This window comes from Pseudophryne corroboree, chromosome 8 (assembly GCF_028390025.1).
Source record: "Pseudophryne corroboree isolate aPseCor3 chromosome 8, aPseCor3.hap2, whole genome shotgun sequence".
Lineage (NCBI taxonomy): Eukaryota > Metazoa > Chordata > Amphibia > Anura > Myobatrachidae > Pseudophryne > Pseudophryne corroboree.
The window spans coordinates 404,223,286-404,237,911 of record NC_086451.1 but is presented as its reverse complement, the minus strand read 5'-3'; the positions used below and the strand labels follow the sequence as shown (position 1 = coordinate 404,237,911).

General features: G+C 40.5%; 3 pseudogenes; 1 reads left to right on the top strand and 2 right to left on the bottom strand.

Moving 5' to 3' along the window:
• Positions 1-726: 726 nt before the first annotated feature.
• LOC134951558 (5S ribosomal RNA) lies at positions 727-846 on the bottom strand (annotated as a pseudogene).
• Positions 847-5,718: 4,872 nt separating this feature from the next.
• Positions 5,719-5,838, bottom strand: LOC134951546 (5S ribosomal RNA; annotated as a pseudogene).
• Positions 5,839-9,711: 3,873 nt separating this feature from the next.
• LOC134951534 (5S ribosomal RNA) lies at positions 9,712-9,831 on the top strand (annotated as a pseudogene).
• Positions 9,832-14,626: the final 4,795 nt, after the last annotated feature.

The window sequence follows — 14,626 nt, the reverse complement described above, 5'->3', positions numbered from 1 at the left end:
AGTCTGTAGTGCGCATGCGCAGATGCCCCACTTCCGGTTTCGCGTCTCCGGAGTGCGCATGTGCAGCCGCCGCACTTCCGGTTTTCGCGTCACATTGAACGAGTGTATTCAGGGCTTCATGCCCCACTTCCGTCCTGGCAGTTCTGACGTTTTTTGTCCCCACTTCCGGTTTAGCATGTCCGGAGTCACATGGTGCTCAGTCTTGCTGTGAGGGAGTTTGGGAGAGTTCCTTTTTTGAACGGCGGCCATTTTAATGAAGTCCATAGGGGCGGACATGTATTCTCCATACAAATTTCCCATTGACATGAAATAAAGGGAAATAGAAATTCATTAATATCGATGTGCTTTGGAAAACGAGTCTTAGTGCATTTCTAGCATAGAGTATGTTAACTAACCACTCTTAACATGTAAGGCAATATATTTGGATAAATAAATCACATTTTATTAGTGATAATTTGCAGAAGGAAAAACGGACATTTAAATCTAGTTATAATGTCATATAGTGTTCAGAGGCAAAAAATGGCTATTCTTGAGTCTACTTGATTTATATCTTAGATATGATATGTGCACTTGTGAATATATCTATATGTATTAGTGCATATATCTAATCATGTGCTTTTATTATTAAATAAATAATGGTCTATGCTAAATTAGGTGCTCAATTGGTAAGAAAAACAAACGTACAAAAATGGAACACATTTAGACACATTAGTGTTTACAAACCATTTTTTACAGTACTTTAGCTTCCCAAGCGGTCACCCTCTTGGTACTGTTAAAGCCCAACACTGCTTAGCTTCCAAGATCGGACGGAATTGGGCGTGGAGCCAGTGTGGTATGACTGTATCTTATTGGCTATAAAAAACACGCTCATTCCTGTGTCAAGTATTTTTATTTTTGTGTTCATATGTACAATTAGTTAAAAATAGGTGTAGTAAAATCGTAGAATGAGTTGTGATGATAAAAAAAGACCTTATAGGAAGGGGGCGATTTCATACCCCTCATTAAATCCTGCTGGGTGCATCGTGTTGAGCTGGTAAATCCAAAACATCTCTCTTTGGGATAGTTTATTCGCCAAGTCTCCGCCTCTTTCTCCAATTTGTACGTGTTCTATTGCTTTGAAGGATAAATCTTCTGGATTTGAGTTATGTTCCAAAAGGAAATGTCTGTAGATAAGATGGGTATCGAGCTTGTTCTTGATGCTCCTGATGTGTTCCTGGATTCTTAGTTTGAGTGTGCGCTTCGTTTTCCCCACATATTTTTTCTTACATGTGCATTCCAATAAATAGATGACTGAGCTGCTGTTGCAATTGAGAAATTCCTTAATCTTGAATTCTTTAGCCTCTCCGGAATCCGAAAAGGTTTTCCTGTTTGGGTTTAAAAATTTGCAAATGTTGCAACGTCCGCATTTGAATGCTCCCGTGCACTTCATAAATGTTTGGGTGGTTCTTTCTTTGTTGGTATTGCCTAGCATGCTCGGTGCGAGGTGGTCTTTAAGACTTTTAGATTTACGGAACACTATCTGTGGTTTTTCCGGCAGAATTTCCTTTAGTACAGGGTCCATACGCAAGATTTTCCAATGTTCCCTGAGAGATGTTTTGATATGGTTCTCATGTTGATTAAATGTAGTAATGAATGCAGTTGACTCCTTAGGAGCTTCCTTCTTTTTGTATTCTAGGAGGTCTTCCCTTTTTATGGTGTTTGTTCTTGCAGTTGCTTTGTCCAAGATTAATTTGGGGTATGACTTTTCCTCAAAGCGTTTTCTGTAGATGGCTACCTGTTCATTGCAGTCCTCTTTTCTGCTACAGTTTCTTTTTATTCTATGGAACTGGGAGAACGGGATGTTATCTTTCCATGGTTTTGCGTGGCTGCTTTGATAGTGTAGGTAGCTATTTTTATCTACCCCTTTGATGAAGTTCCTGGTTATCACTGATGAGCCTTCACCTATTAGTATGAGATCCAAGTACTCTATAGAGGTTTTGTTTGTGTTGTACGTGAAGGTAAGATTCATATCATTGGTTTTTAAAAGATTAAAAAATTCCATAAAAAGTTCCAGGCTGCCATCCCATATTATCAGAATGTCATCAATATAGCGTTTGTACAAAATCACATTATTTTTGTAAAATTGAGTATTGTACACATGAAGTTCCTCCCATTGTCCCATAAATAGGTTCGCGAAACTCGGTGCAAATATCGTACCCATCGCGGTCCCACAGCGTTGAAGATAAAAGCTCTCTAAAAATTTAAAATAATTTCGACTCAGAATAAAATGCATCACATCACAGATAAAAGATCTTTGAATAATTGTAAGGGTGGGGTCTTTGTCTAAGAAATCCTTACAAGCCTTAATGCCTTTAGAATGCTCGATGCACGTATACAGAGACTGGACGTCTAGTGTAATCCATAAAAAGGTGTCCTTCCATTCAACTGATTTCATCAGGTTCAATACCATAGTGGTGTCTTTAAGGTAAGAAGGTAGTTTCTTGACATATGGGTTTAAGAAAACATCCACATATTCAGATAATTTTGATGTTAGGGAGTCAATTCCAGCGACAATAGGTCTCCCAGGGGGGTTCAGGAGGTTTTTATGAATTTTCGGCAAATAGTAGAAGATGGGGGTGATGGGACTAGATTGCATTAGGAATTGGAATTCTTCCTTTGTGATACTTCCATTCCGGAGTCCTTTTGTGAGGAGTAATCTCAACTCTTCTATATAGGCATCCTTAGGATCATTCAGTAGTGGTTCATAGGACGTAGTATCTCCTAGTAAGCGATGAGCTTCTTTCACATAATTATCTCGATCCAGGATGACTAGTCCCCCCCCTTTGTCAGCTGGTTTTATCACTATTTCCGAATTTTTCTGTAATTTCTTGAGTGCCTCTTTTTCTCTATTAGTGAGATTTTTTGTGGCAACTGGTGCAAGATTGGTGTCGCATAAATCTTTTTTCACCAAATCATAAAATATACTGATATGATTGCCTTTTGATTCTACCGGATAGTATTTGGATTTGCGTTTCAACCCAGACCTTGATGCTTCTTCATAATTCGTGATGATGGCATTGTCCTTACGTGCAAAATGTCTTTTGAGTGTGAGCTTACGGATAAATTTGTTAAGGTCTATGAATGTCTCAAATTTATTCAATTTTTCTGTGGGTGCGAATGATAGACCTTTGCTTAGTAATGAGGTTTCGTGATTTGTTAATACATGTTTCGATATGTTGAAAATACCATGCTCTTCAGGGACTAGTGCTGTACGTTCCTCCTTTTGGTGTTGTAATCTTTCCCTCCTGCCGCCCCGTTTTCCTCTTCTTCTGCGTGGGGCCTTTTTAGAGGGGATGCATGTGTGGATTCTTCTTGTAGTGTGCCTCTGAACGTATTTTTTGGACGAGCTCCTAGGCGTGGTGATAAAAAAACCTTTTCGTCCGTTGATCCTAGTCTTTGTAGAGTGGAATATTTATTGTATGTCTTGATTTTTTGTGTATGATGAGAATCATTCCTAGTGTTTGATCTGCCTCTGTGTGGTACTGTCTTCCACGCTTGGTTCCCACGATTGGATGTATTCGTGGCGGTGAATCTGCTCCAATTCTTTGTTTTGCCATTGTCATAGTCCTCCTTGTCACGAAGAAACTTCTTTTCTTTGCCCCGTATGACTTCTTCCTCTATACGTTCTAATTTCTTATTGAGAACCAGTTCATTAATTCTATAGTCCTCTTTGATTTTGTGTGGTTCTAGTTCAATTTCCTTCTCCTTTATGTCTTTCTCAATAGAAGGGACATTCTTTCTCCTTTCGGAGATCAACAATTTCATTAAATTTATTGAACATGTGTGTAGGGTGGAATCCCATTTTTCCATGAACTCTGGATCAGATGTTCCAATGGTGGGTTGTTTCACCAATCTCAGTCCCCTCGGTACTCTGTTGACTGAGATGTAATGTTCCAGACCTTTTATGTCCCACCATGTTTTAATCTCTTTAACCAGGAGTCTCTCCATGTCCCAAAATAGATCATCCAAGTCCCTGGAGGGAGTTGGGGTGTCAGTCACTTTGTCTTCGCTAAATATTTTCTGGCACCAATCATTTCTTTTGTTGGTACGTTCATTAATTCTGAACATAGTTTTTGGGTGTTTTTTTAGACCACAGCACCAGGCAGCTGAACAATTAACCAGTCTTAAATGTAAAAAATAGGAGTACAGCGCCACATGTGAGGGAAAACAATACCTGAAATTGAATATATTTATATGTAAAAAACACTCCCTTGTAGGTAATAGGGTGTCAGCCGTCCTCTAAGCAGTTTTACAGCATTGGTGAGATGCTGTATGGAGTTAAATGAATATGGATAGATAGGGGTACTGGCGACCGGCTGGTGTTTTTTATTTACAAAAAATATTTAGCGGACTCGAGTATCAAATATAAAGGACTGGAATTAGAAAAAAAACTCCTTTTTATATAAAAGAGAAATAACAATTTATTTTATCAATAATAAAAAATATTTAACAATTGCTTTCTAAAAAATACATATAAAACCGATTCCTCTACAATTGTAAAAAATGTATTAAAACGGATTATATAGTAAAAAGCAGTTGTATAAAAATATTTTAAGACGTATAATGAAAAGGAATAAAAATATTTTCTAAAAAGTTAGTAGTTAGTAAAAAGCAGCTTAACTTTGGGTAGAGGGTCATACAGGAGATCCCAACGCGTTTCGTCTGTCTGACTTCATCAAGGGGTAGTGACTCAATGATCCTAGTGGGCTTAAATACCCACTGATAAGGTGCTAATGGCTATGACATCACTTCCTGTCAATTGGTGATGGGAAGGTATAAACTACATACAAATTATATTTATAACACATATAACAATGATGGAGCAGTGAAATGAAAGACATGGGGAGGCTTCCCATGTATACAGAACATAAAAACGAGTATTATAACGTTATTTGATGTTTAAAACAGAAGTTTGAGGTAAAATAGCGCACTTCCGCCACACTTCCGGTTTTTGCCAGTCTGTAGTGCGCATGCGCAGATGCCCCACTTCCGGTTTCGCGTCTCCGGAGTGCGCATGTGCAGCCGCCGCACTTCCGGTTTTCGCGTCACATTGATCGAGTGTATTCAGGGCTTCATGCCCCACTTCCGTCCTGGCAGTTCTGACGTTTTTTGTCCCCACTTCCGGTTTAGCATGTCCGGAGTCACATGGTGCTCAGTCTTGCTGTGAGGGAGTTTGGGAGAGTTCCTTTTTTGAACGGCGGCCATTTTAATGAAGTCCATAGGGGCGGACATGTATTCTCCATACAAATTTCCCATTGACATGAAATAAAGGGAAATAGAAATTCATTAATATCGATGTGCTTTGGAAAACGAGTCTTAGTGCATTTCTAGCATAGAGTATGTTAACTAACCACTCTTAACATGTAAGGCAATATATTTGGATAAATAAATCACATTTTATTAGTGATAATTTGCAGAAGGAAAAACGGACATTTAAATCTAGTTATAATGTCATATAGTGTTCAGAGGCAAAAAATGGCTATTCTTGAGTCTACTTGATTTATATCTTAGATATGATATGTGCACTTGTGAATATATCTATATGTAGTGCATATATCTAATCATGTGCTTTTATTATTAAATAAATAATGGTCTATGCTAAATTAGGTGCTCAATTGGTAAGAAAAACAAACGTACAAAAATGGAACACATTTAGACACATTAGTGTTTACAAACCATTTTTTACAGTACTTTAGCTTCCCAAGCGGTCACCCTCTTGGTACTGTTAAAGCCCAACACTGCTTAGCTTCCAAGATCGGACGGAATTGGGCGTGGAGCCAGTGTGGTATGACTGTATCTTATTGGCTATAAAAAACACGCTCATTCCTGTGTCAAGTATTTTTATTTTTGTGCTTTTTACTAACTACTAACTTTTTAGAAAATATTTTTATTCCTTTTCATTATACGTCTTAAAATATTTTTATACAACTGCTTTTTACTATATAATCCGTTTTAATACATTTTTTACAATTGTAGAGGAATCGGTTTTATATGTATTTGTTTTATATGTATTTTTTAGAAAGCAATTGTTAAATATTTTTTATTATTGATAAAATAAATTGTTATTTCTCTTTTATATAAAAAGGAGTTTTTTTTCTAATTCCAGTCCTTTATATTTGATACTCGAGTCCGCTAAATATTTTTTGTAAATAAAAAACACCAGCCGGTCGCCAGTACCCCTATCTATCCATATTCATTTAACTCCATACAGCATCTCACCAATGCTGTAAAACTGCTTAGAGGACGGCTGACACCCTATTACCTACAAGGGAGTGTTTTTTACATATAAATATATTCAATTTCAGGTATTGTTTTCCCTCACATGTGGCGCTGTACTCCTATTTTTTACATTTAAGACTGGTTAATTGTTCAGCTGCCTGGTGCTGTGGTCTAAAAAAACACCCAAAAACTATGTTCAGAATTAATGAACGTACCAACAAAAGAAATGATTGGTGCCAGAAAATATTTAGCGAAGACAAAGTGACTGACACCCCAACTCCCTCCAGGGACTTGGATGATCTATTTTGGGACATGGAGAGACTCCTGGTTAAAGAGATTAAAACATGGTGGGACATAAAAGGTCTGGAACATTACATCTCAGTCAACAGAGTACCGAGGGGACTGAGATTGGTGAAACAACCCACCATTGGAACATCTGATCCAGAGTTCATGGAAAAATGGGATTCCACCCTACACACATGTTCAATAAATTTAATGAAATTGTTGATCTCCGAAAGGAGAAAGAATGTCCCTTCTATTGAGAAAGACATAAAGGAGAAGGAAATTGAACTAGAACCACACAAAATCAAAGAGGACTATAGAATTAATGAACTGGTTCTCAATAAGAAATTAGAACGTATAGAGGAAGAAGTCATACGGGGCAAAGAAAAGAAGTTTCTTCGTGACAAGGAGGACTATGACAATGGCAAAACAAAGAATTGGAGCAGATTCACCGCCACGAATACATCCAATCGTGGGAACCAAGCGTGGAAGACAGTACCACACAGAGGCAGATCAAACACTAGGAATGATTCTCATCATACACAAAAAATCAAGACATACAATAAATATTCCACTCTACAAAGACTAGGATCAACGGACGAAAAGGTTTTTTTATCACCACGCCTAGGAGCTCGTCCAAAAAATACGTTCAGAGGCACACTACAAGAAGAATCCACACATGCATCCCCTCTAAAAAGGCCCCACGCAGAAGAAGAGGAAAACGGGGCGGCAGGAGGGAAAGATTACAACACCAAAAGGAGGAACGTACAGCACTAGTCCCTGAAGAGCATGGTATTTTCAACATATCGAAACATGTATTAACAAATCACGAAACCTCATTACTAAGCAAAGGTCTATCATTCGCACCCACAGAAAAATTGAATAAATTTGAGACATTCATAGACCTTAACAAATTTATCCGTAAGCTCACACTCAAAAGACATTTTGCACGTAAGGACAATGCCATCATCACGAATTATGAAGAAGCATCAAGGTCTGGGTTGAAACGCAAATCCAAATACTATCCGGTAGAATCAAAAGGCAATCATATCAGTATATTTTATGATTTGGTGAAAAAAGATTTATGCGACACCAATCTTGCACCAGTTGCCACAAAAAATCTCACTAATAGAGAAAAAGAGGCACTCAAGAAATTACAGAAAAATTCGGAAATAGTGATAAAACCAGCTGACAAAGGGGGGGGACTAGTCATCCTGGATCGAGATAATTATGTGAAAGAAGCTCATCGCTTACTAGGAGATACTACGTCCTATGAACCACTACTGAATGATCCTAAGGATGCCTATATAGAAGAGTTGAGATTACTCCTCACAAAAGGACTCCGGAATGGAAGTATCACAAAGGAAGAATTCCAATTCCTAATGCAATCTAGTCCCATCACCCCCATCTTCTACTATTTGCCGAAAATTCATAAAAACCTCCTGAACCCCCCTGGGAGACCTATTGTCGCTGGAATTGACTCCCTAACATCAAAATTATCTGAATATGTGGATGTTTTCTTAAACCCATATGTCAAGAAACTACCTTCTTACCTTAAAGACACCACTATGGTATTGAACCTGATGAAATCAGTTGAATGGAAGGACACCTTTTTATGGATTACACTAGACGTCCAGTCTCTGTATACGTGCATCGAGCATTCTAAAGGCATTAAGGCTTGTAAGGATTTCTTAGACAAAGACCCCACCCTTACAATTATTCAAAGATCTTTTATCTGTGATGTGATGCATTTTATTCTGAGTCGAAATTATTTTAAATTTTTAGAGAGCTTTTATCTTCAACGCTGTGGGACCGCGATGGGTACGATATTTGCACCGAGTTTCGCGAACCTATTTATGGGACAATGGGAGGAACTTCATGTGTACAATACTCAATTTTACAAAAATAATGTGATTTTGTACAAACGCTATATTGATGACATTCTGATAATATGGGATGGCAGCCTGGAACTTTTTATGGAATTTTTTAATCTTTTAAAAACCAATGATATGAATCTTACCTTCACGTACAACACAAACAAAACCTCTATAGAGTACTTGGATCTCATACTAATAGGTGAAGGCTCATCAGTGATAACCAGGAACTTCATCAAAGGGGTAGATAAAAATAGCTACCTACACTATCAAAGCAGCCACGCAAAACCATGGAAAGATAACATCCCGTTCTCCCAGTTCCATAGAATAAAAAGAAACTGTAGCAGAAAAGAGGACTGCAATGAACAGGTAGCCATCTACAGAAAACGCTTTGAGGAAAAGTCATACCCCAAATTAATCTTGGACAAAGCAACTGCAAGAACAAACACCATAAAAAGGGAAGACCTCCTAGAATACAAAAAGAAGGAAGCTCCTAAGGAGTCAACTGCATTCATTACTACATTTAATCAACATGAGAACCATATCAAAACATCTCTCAGGGAACATTGGAAAATCTTGCGTATGGACCCTGTACTAAAGGAAATTCTGCCGGAAAAACCACAGATAGTGTTCCGTAAATCTAAAAGTCTTAAAGACCACCTCGCACCGAGCATGCTAGGCAATACCAACAAAGAAAGAACCACCCAAACATTTATGAAGTGCACGGGAGCATTCAAATGCGGACGTTGCAACATTTGCAAATTTTTAAACCCAAACAGGAAAACCTTTTCGGATTCCGGAGAGGCTAAAGAATTCAAGATTAAGGAATTTCTCAATTGCAACAGCAGCTCAGTCATCTATTTATTGGAATGCACATGTAAGAAAAAATATGTGGGGAAAACGAAGCGCACACTCAAACTAAGAATCCAGGAACACATCAGGAGCATCAAGAACAAGCTCGATACCCATCTTATCTACAGACATTTCCTTTTGGAACATAACTCAAATCCAGAAGATTTATCCTTCAAAGCAATAGAACACGTACAAATTGGAGAAAGAGGCGGAGACTTGGCGAATAAACTATCCCAAAGAGAGATGTTTTGGATTTACCAGCTCAACACGATGCACCCAGCAGGATTTAATGAGGGGTATGAAATCGCCCCCTTCCTATAAGGTCTTTTTTTATCATCACAACTCATTCTACGATTTTACTACACCTATTTTTAACTAATTGTACATATGAACACAAAAATAAAAATACTTGACACAGGAATGAGCGTGTTTTTTATAGCCAATAAGATACAGTCATACCACACTGGCTCCACGCCCAATTCCGTCCGATCTTGGAAGCTAAGCAGTGTTGGGCTTTAACAGTACCAAGAGGGTGACCGCTTGGGAAGCTAAAGTACTGTAAAAAATGGTTTGTAAACACTAATGTGTCTAAATGTGTTCCATTTTTGTACGTTTGTTTTTCTTACCAATTGAGCACCTAATTTAGCATAGACCATTATTTATTTAATAATAAAAGCACATGATTAGATATATGCACTAATACATATAGATATATTCACAAGTGCACATATCATATCTAAGATATAAATCAAGTAGACTCAAGAATAGCCATTTTTTGCCTCTGAACACTATATGACATTATAACTAGATTTAAATGTCCGTTTTTCCTTCTGCAAATTATCACTAATAAAATGTGATTTATTTATCCAAATATATTGCCTTACATGTTAAGAGTGGTTAGTTAACATACTCTATGCTAGAAATGCACTAAGACTCGTTTTCCAAAGCACATCGATATTAATGAATTTCTATTTCCCTTTATTTCATGTCAATGGGAAATTTGTATGGAGAATACATGTCCGCCCCTATGGACTTCATTAAAATGGCCGCCGTTCAAAAAAGGAACTCTCCCAAACTCCCTCACAGCAAGACTGAGCACCATGTGACTCCGGACATGCTAAACCGGAAGTGGGGACAAAAAACGTCAGAACTGCCAGGACGGAAGTGGGGCATGAAGCCCTGAATACACTCGTTCAATGTGACGCGAAAACCGGAAGTGCGGCGGCTGCACATGCGCACTCCGGAGACGCGAAACCGGAAGTGGGGCATCTGCGCATGCGCACTACAGACTGGCAAAAACCGGAAGTGTGGCGGAAGTGCGCTATTTTACCTCAAACTTCTGTTTTAAACATCAAATAACGTTATAATACTCGTTTTTATGTTCTGTATACATGGGAAGCCTCCCCATGTCTTTCATTTCACTGCTCCATCATTGTTATATGTGTTATAAATATAATTTGTATGTAGTTTATACCTTCCCATCACCAATTGACAGGAAGTGATGTCATAGCCATTAGCACCTTATCAGTGGGTATTTAAGCCCACTAGGATCATTGAGTCACTACCCCTTGATGAAGTCAGACAGACGAAACGCGTTGGGATCTCCTGTATGACCCTCTACCCAAAGTTAAGCTGCTTTTTACTAACTACTAACTTTTTTGAAAATATTTTTATTCCTTTTCATTATACGTCTTAAAATATTTTTATACAACTGCTTTTTACTATATAATCCGTTTTAATACATTTTTTACAATTGTAGAGGAATCGGTTTTATATGTATTTTTTAGAAAGCAATTGTTAAATATTTTTTATTATTGATAAAATAAATTGTTATTTCTCTTTTATATAAAAAGGAGTTTTTTTTCTAATTCCAGTCCTTTATATTTGATACTCGAGTCCGCTAAATATTTTTTGTAAATAAAAAACACCAGCCGGTCGCCAGTACCCCTATCTATCCATATTCATTTAACTCCATACAGCATCTCACCAATGCTGTAAAACTGCTTAGAGGACGGCTGACACCCTATTACCTACAAGGGAGTGTTTTTTACATATAAATATATTCAATTTCAGGTATTGTTTTCCCTCACATGTGGCGCTGTACTCCTATTTTTTACATATATATATATATATATATATATATATTATACTGTGCCAGATTAATAAAAGCAATGCACTGTAGAAATAAAAGTTTAATAACATCAATACTATAGTTCTGTGCAGGTACGTACTGGGGGCCAAAATGTCCCTACACATGACAGGGGTGCGAGCACTGTGAAAGGGGGGGCACAGACACCTCCGACGGAGGCGTGCCGCGAGTCGAGGGGGCATAGACTCGTGGCACGCCCCTGCCCATCTCCATGGAAACAGGGGCTGTGGACTCGCAGCACGCCTCCATTTCCATGGAGACAGGCAGGGGGGGGGGGGGGAAGCAGCCAGACCAGAGAGCCTTCCCTGCTCTTTATATGACAGGACTGGCCTACCAGCTCATCGGCTAGATGGGCAGTTCGGCCCTGGTTCTGTGTGCCAATAATTTCATTGTCTTGGATCTTGTGTGCAGAGTAGGAACCATGACCAACAGGAAGGTATTGACCTATACAGACATGTTCCTCTGCCTATAATCCTATTAAATGAGTGACCCATCAGCCCCCACCATAATCACAATAGCTAATAATAATAGCTAATAATAATAATAATGCAGTCTGTCAGTCTACTAGGCACCAGTGACATTACTGAGACATGTGGTCCCTTTGTACCTCCAGTTTCAGTACACCATGCTAGTTCCTATCATTGCCACTATCACAAAATGGTAATTATTGCTTTGTGTAGGTGACAGGCACATTTTAATAATCAAAGCCAGTGGTGCAGAGAGGGGGGGAGTGGATACTATTTACCTGGGCCCATGCCTGTTGGAGGGGCCCAGCGGGTGCCCAGGTTCCACCGCCTTCCCTTCCCCATTATATAGATCTGCACTTTGGGCAAGGAGAGAGAGGACTGACTGCTGCTGCAGCAGCCTTTCTCTCCAGCCCAGCTCACACCACTGTGTGCTGGGCTGAGGAGAGAGGAAGCCACAGCAGCAGTAAATCCTATCTCTCCCTGCATCGGGGAGCAATTGTTCACACACACACACACACACACACCTGACACCCCCAGATCTGCACACCCCGTGCAGCGCATTATCACATGGGATATACTATAAGACATTGCCGCCCCTTGCCAACTACCGCAGCGATACTAATCGCATATGTACTAACATATGCGATTAGTATCGCAATGTGGTATAGGAGGCCCCCCGCGATGATGTCTGTGGTGGTCTGCGGGGGTCAGCGGAGGTCTCCGTCACCTCCCAGACCCGGGAGGTGACGTGCACAGGGAGTCCCCGGGCTCCTCCTCCTCCCCCCTGTAGCCGGAAGGAGACAAGGCTGTGCTGCGGGGGAGAAGGAGGAGGGGGGCCGCACCAGCAGCCTCTCAGGTATGCCGGGGAGAAGGGGGTGCCGTCGTGAGTGGTGCAGGGCGGCGGCGGGATCCGGCGGTGGCGGTAAGAGTCCCATAGGCTTCTATAGGGTATCGCCATAAAAAGATGGTGATACCCTATGGGGCGAAAACGCGGCAGTCGGGGGTTAGTACATATGAAAATGCGGTAAAACAGGGTTTTACCGCATTTTCCCTTTAGTAAATCCCGCCCTCAATTATACTTTGAGAGGACATGGTCTGGCCACGGTCACGCCCCCTCCCTGTACTGATGTCCGGAAGAGATGTTGGCGCCCCCGATCATAGCAATAAAAGTGATCTGTGCTTGCTGTAACTGAGCTGTACAGTAGACTTTAATTGTGCACATTGAAATACACTATGGGCCTAATTCAGACCTGATCGGTGCTGTGCGTCTTCACACAGCAGCCAATCAGGTCTGAACTGCGCATGCACCGGCACCGCAGTAAAAAGCTGCGGCGTTGGTGGGGAGCTGCGCTGGTGGGGAGCTACTCTTCAAGTACAAAAGCATCGCCTTTTGTACTTGTGTGATGGGGCAGGGCCTGATATGCGGGGCGGACCAGCCCTGTGTTGGGCGTCCCCCCGCATGTCAGGGAAGCTGATTGTAGATGTGCTAAATTCAGGACATCTACGATCAGGTCAGTATTAGGCCCTTTATTTCTATTTCTATGTGTGCACATCAGAGATCACCAAGGTCACTATACTTATATTCCACAAATAAAGAAAATGATAAAACAGATGTATAGTAAAATTGTTAACTCAAAAAATTATGTTGACACAAACAAATGATTTCATCTAGTTACAGCATGTGATACCCATCAACCCAGATGTCCTCAGGTTGAATTATGTTTTCTAGTTCTTCACAGAGGTGACTGGAACAGATTTTCTTCACCTACCAAAAAAGGTCCAAATATATTTCTCATGCTTTAGCATTCAATAACTTCAGTCACCCTTGAAATTATTGATTTGTTCCCTCTTAAGTCTTACAAACCAATATCATCTTGGACAGTAGATGGCAGTAGTACCTTATCTAAATATATATCATGAACTATATGTTCTATTGAATTACATAATTAATAGGTAGAACCAGTGGTGATAAGAAGGCGGTACAGTGTACCATTAAGAAATTAGTAGCCGGTACGCTTTACCCCCTACCGCCGGCAGGACACAGTTTGACCCGTTTTCATGTCTGACATGAAGATGAAACAAACTCCAGGAGCAAAGTCGCCAGCTGCCAATGGCAGCAGCAGCTCCCTCACAGCTGCTGGTGGGTGGCACATTAAAGTTTATTATGTCCAGGCACAGCGATGTGACGCCATGATGTCATGCCACTGGACACTGTGAAGAGGAGCTGAGCCACCCACATCAAAGAGCAAAAAGATGCATCCTCATTATGCAGCAGGCTGCTGGAGGCAAGTATGGGTTGGGCTGTGCCTGAAAACTAGGGCTTCAGACACAGAGGAGGGGGCTGATTTTGGACATAGGGGGAGGCTGAAGATACACAGAGGAGGGGCTGATGATAGACACATAGGGGGAGGCTGATGATAAACACAGAGTTGGGTCCGATTATGTTCACAGAGAGGGAGGCTGATGATACACACAGAGGGTGAGCCTGAAATGGACACAGAGGGGGAGCCTGATGATGGAAACTGAGGGGGAGCCTGATGATGGACACAGAGGGGGAGGCTGATGATGGATATAGAGGGGGAGGATGATGATGGACACAGAGGGGGGTGGCTGATGATGGACACAGGGGGAGGCTGATGATAGACACAGATGATGGAGGCTGATGATGGACACAGAGGGGGAGGCTGATGATGGACTCAGAGGGGGAGGCTAATGATGAACACTCAGAGAGGGAGGCTGATGAT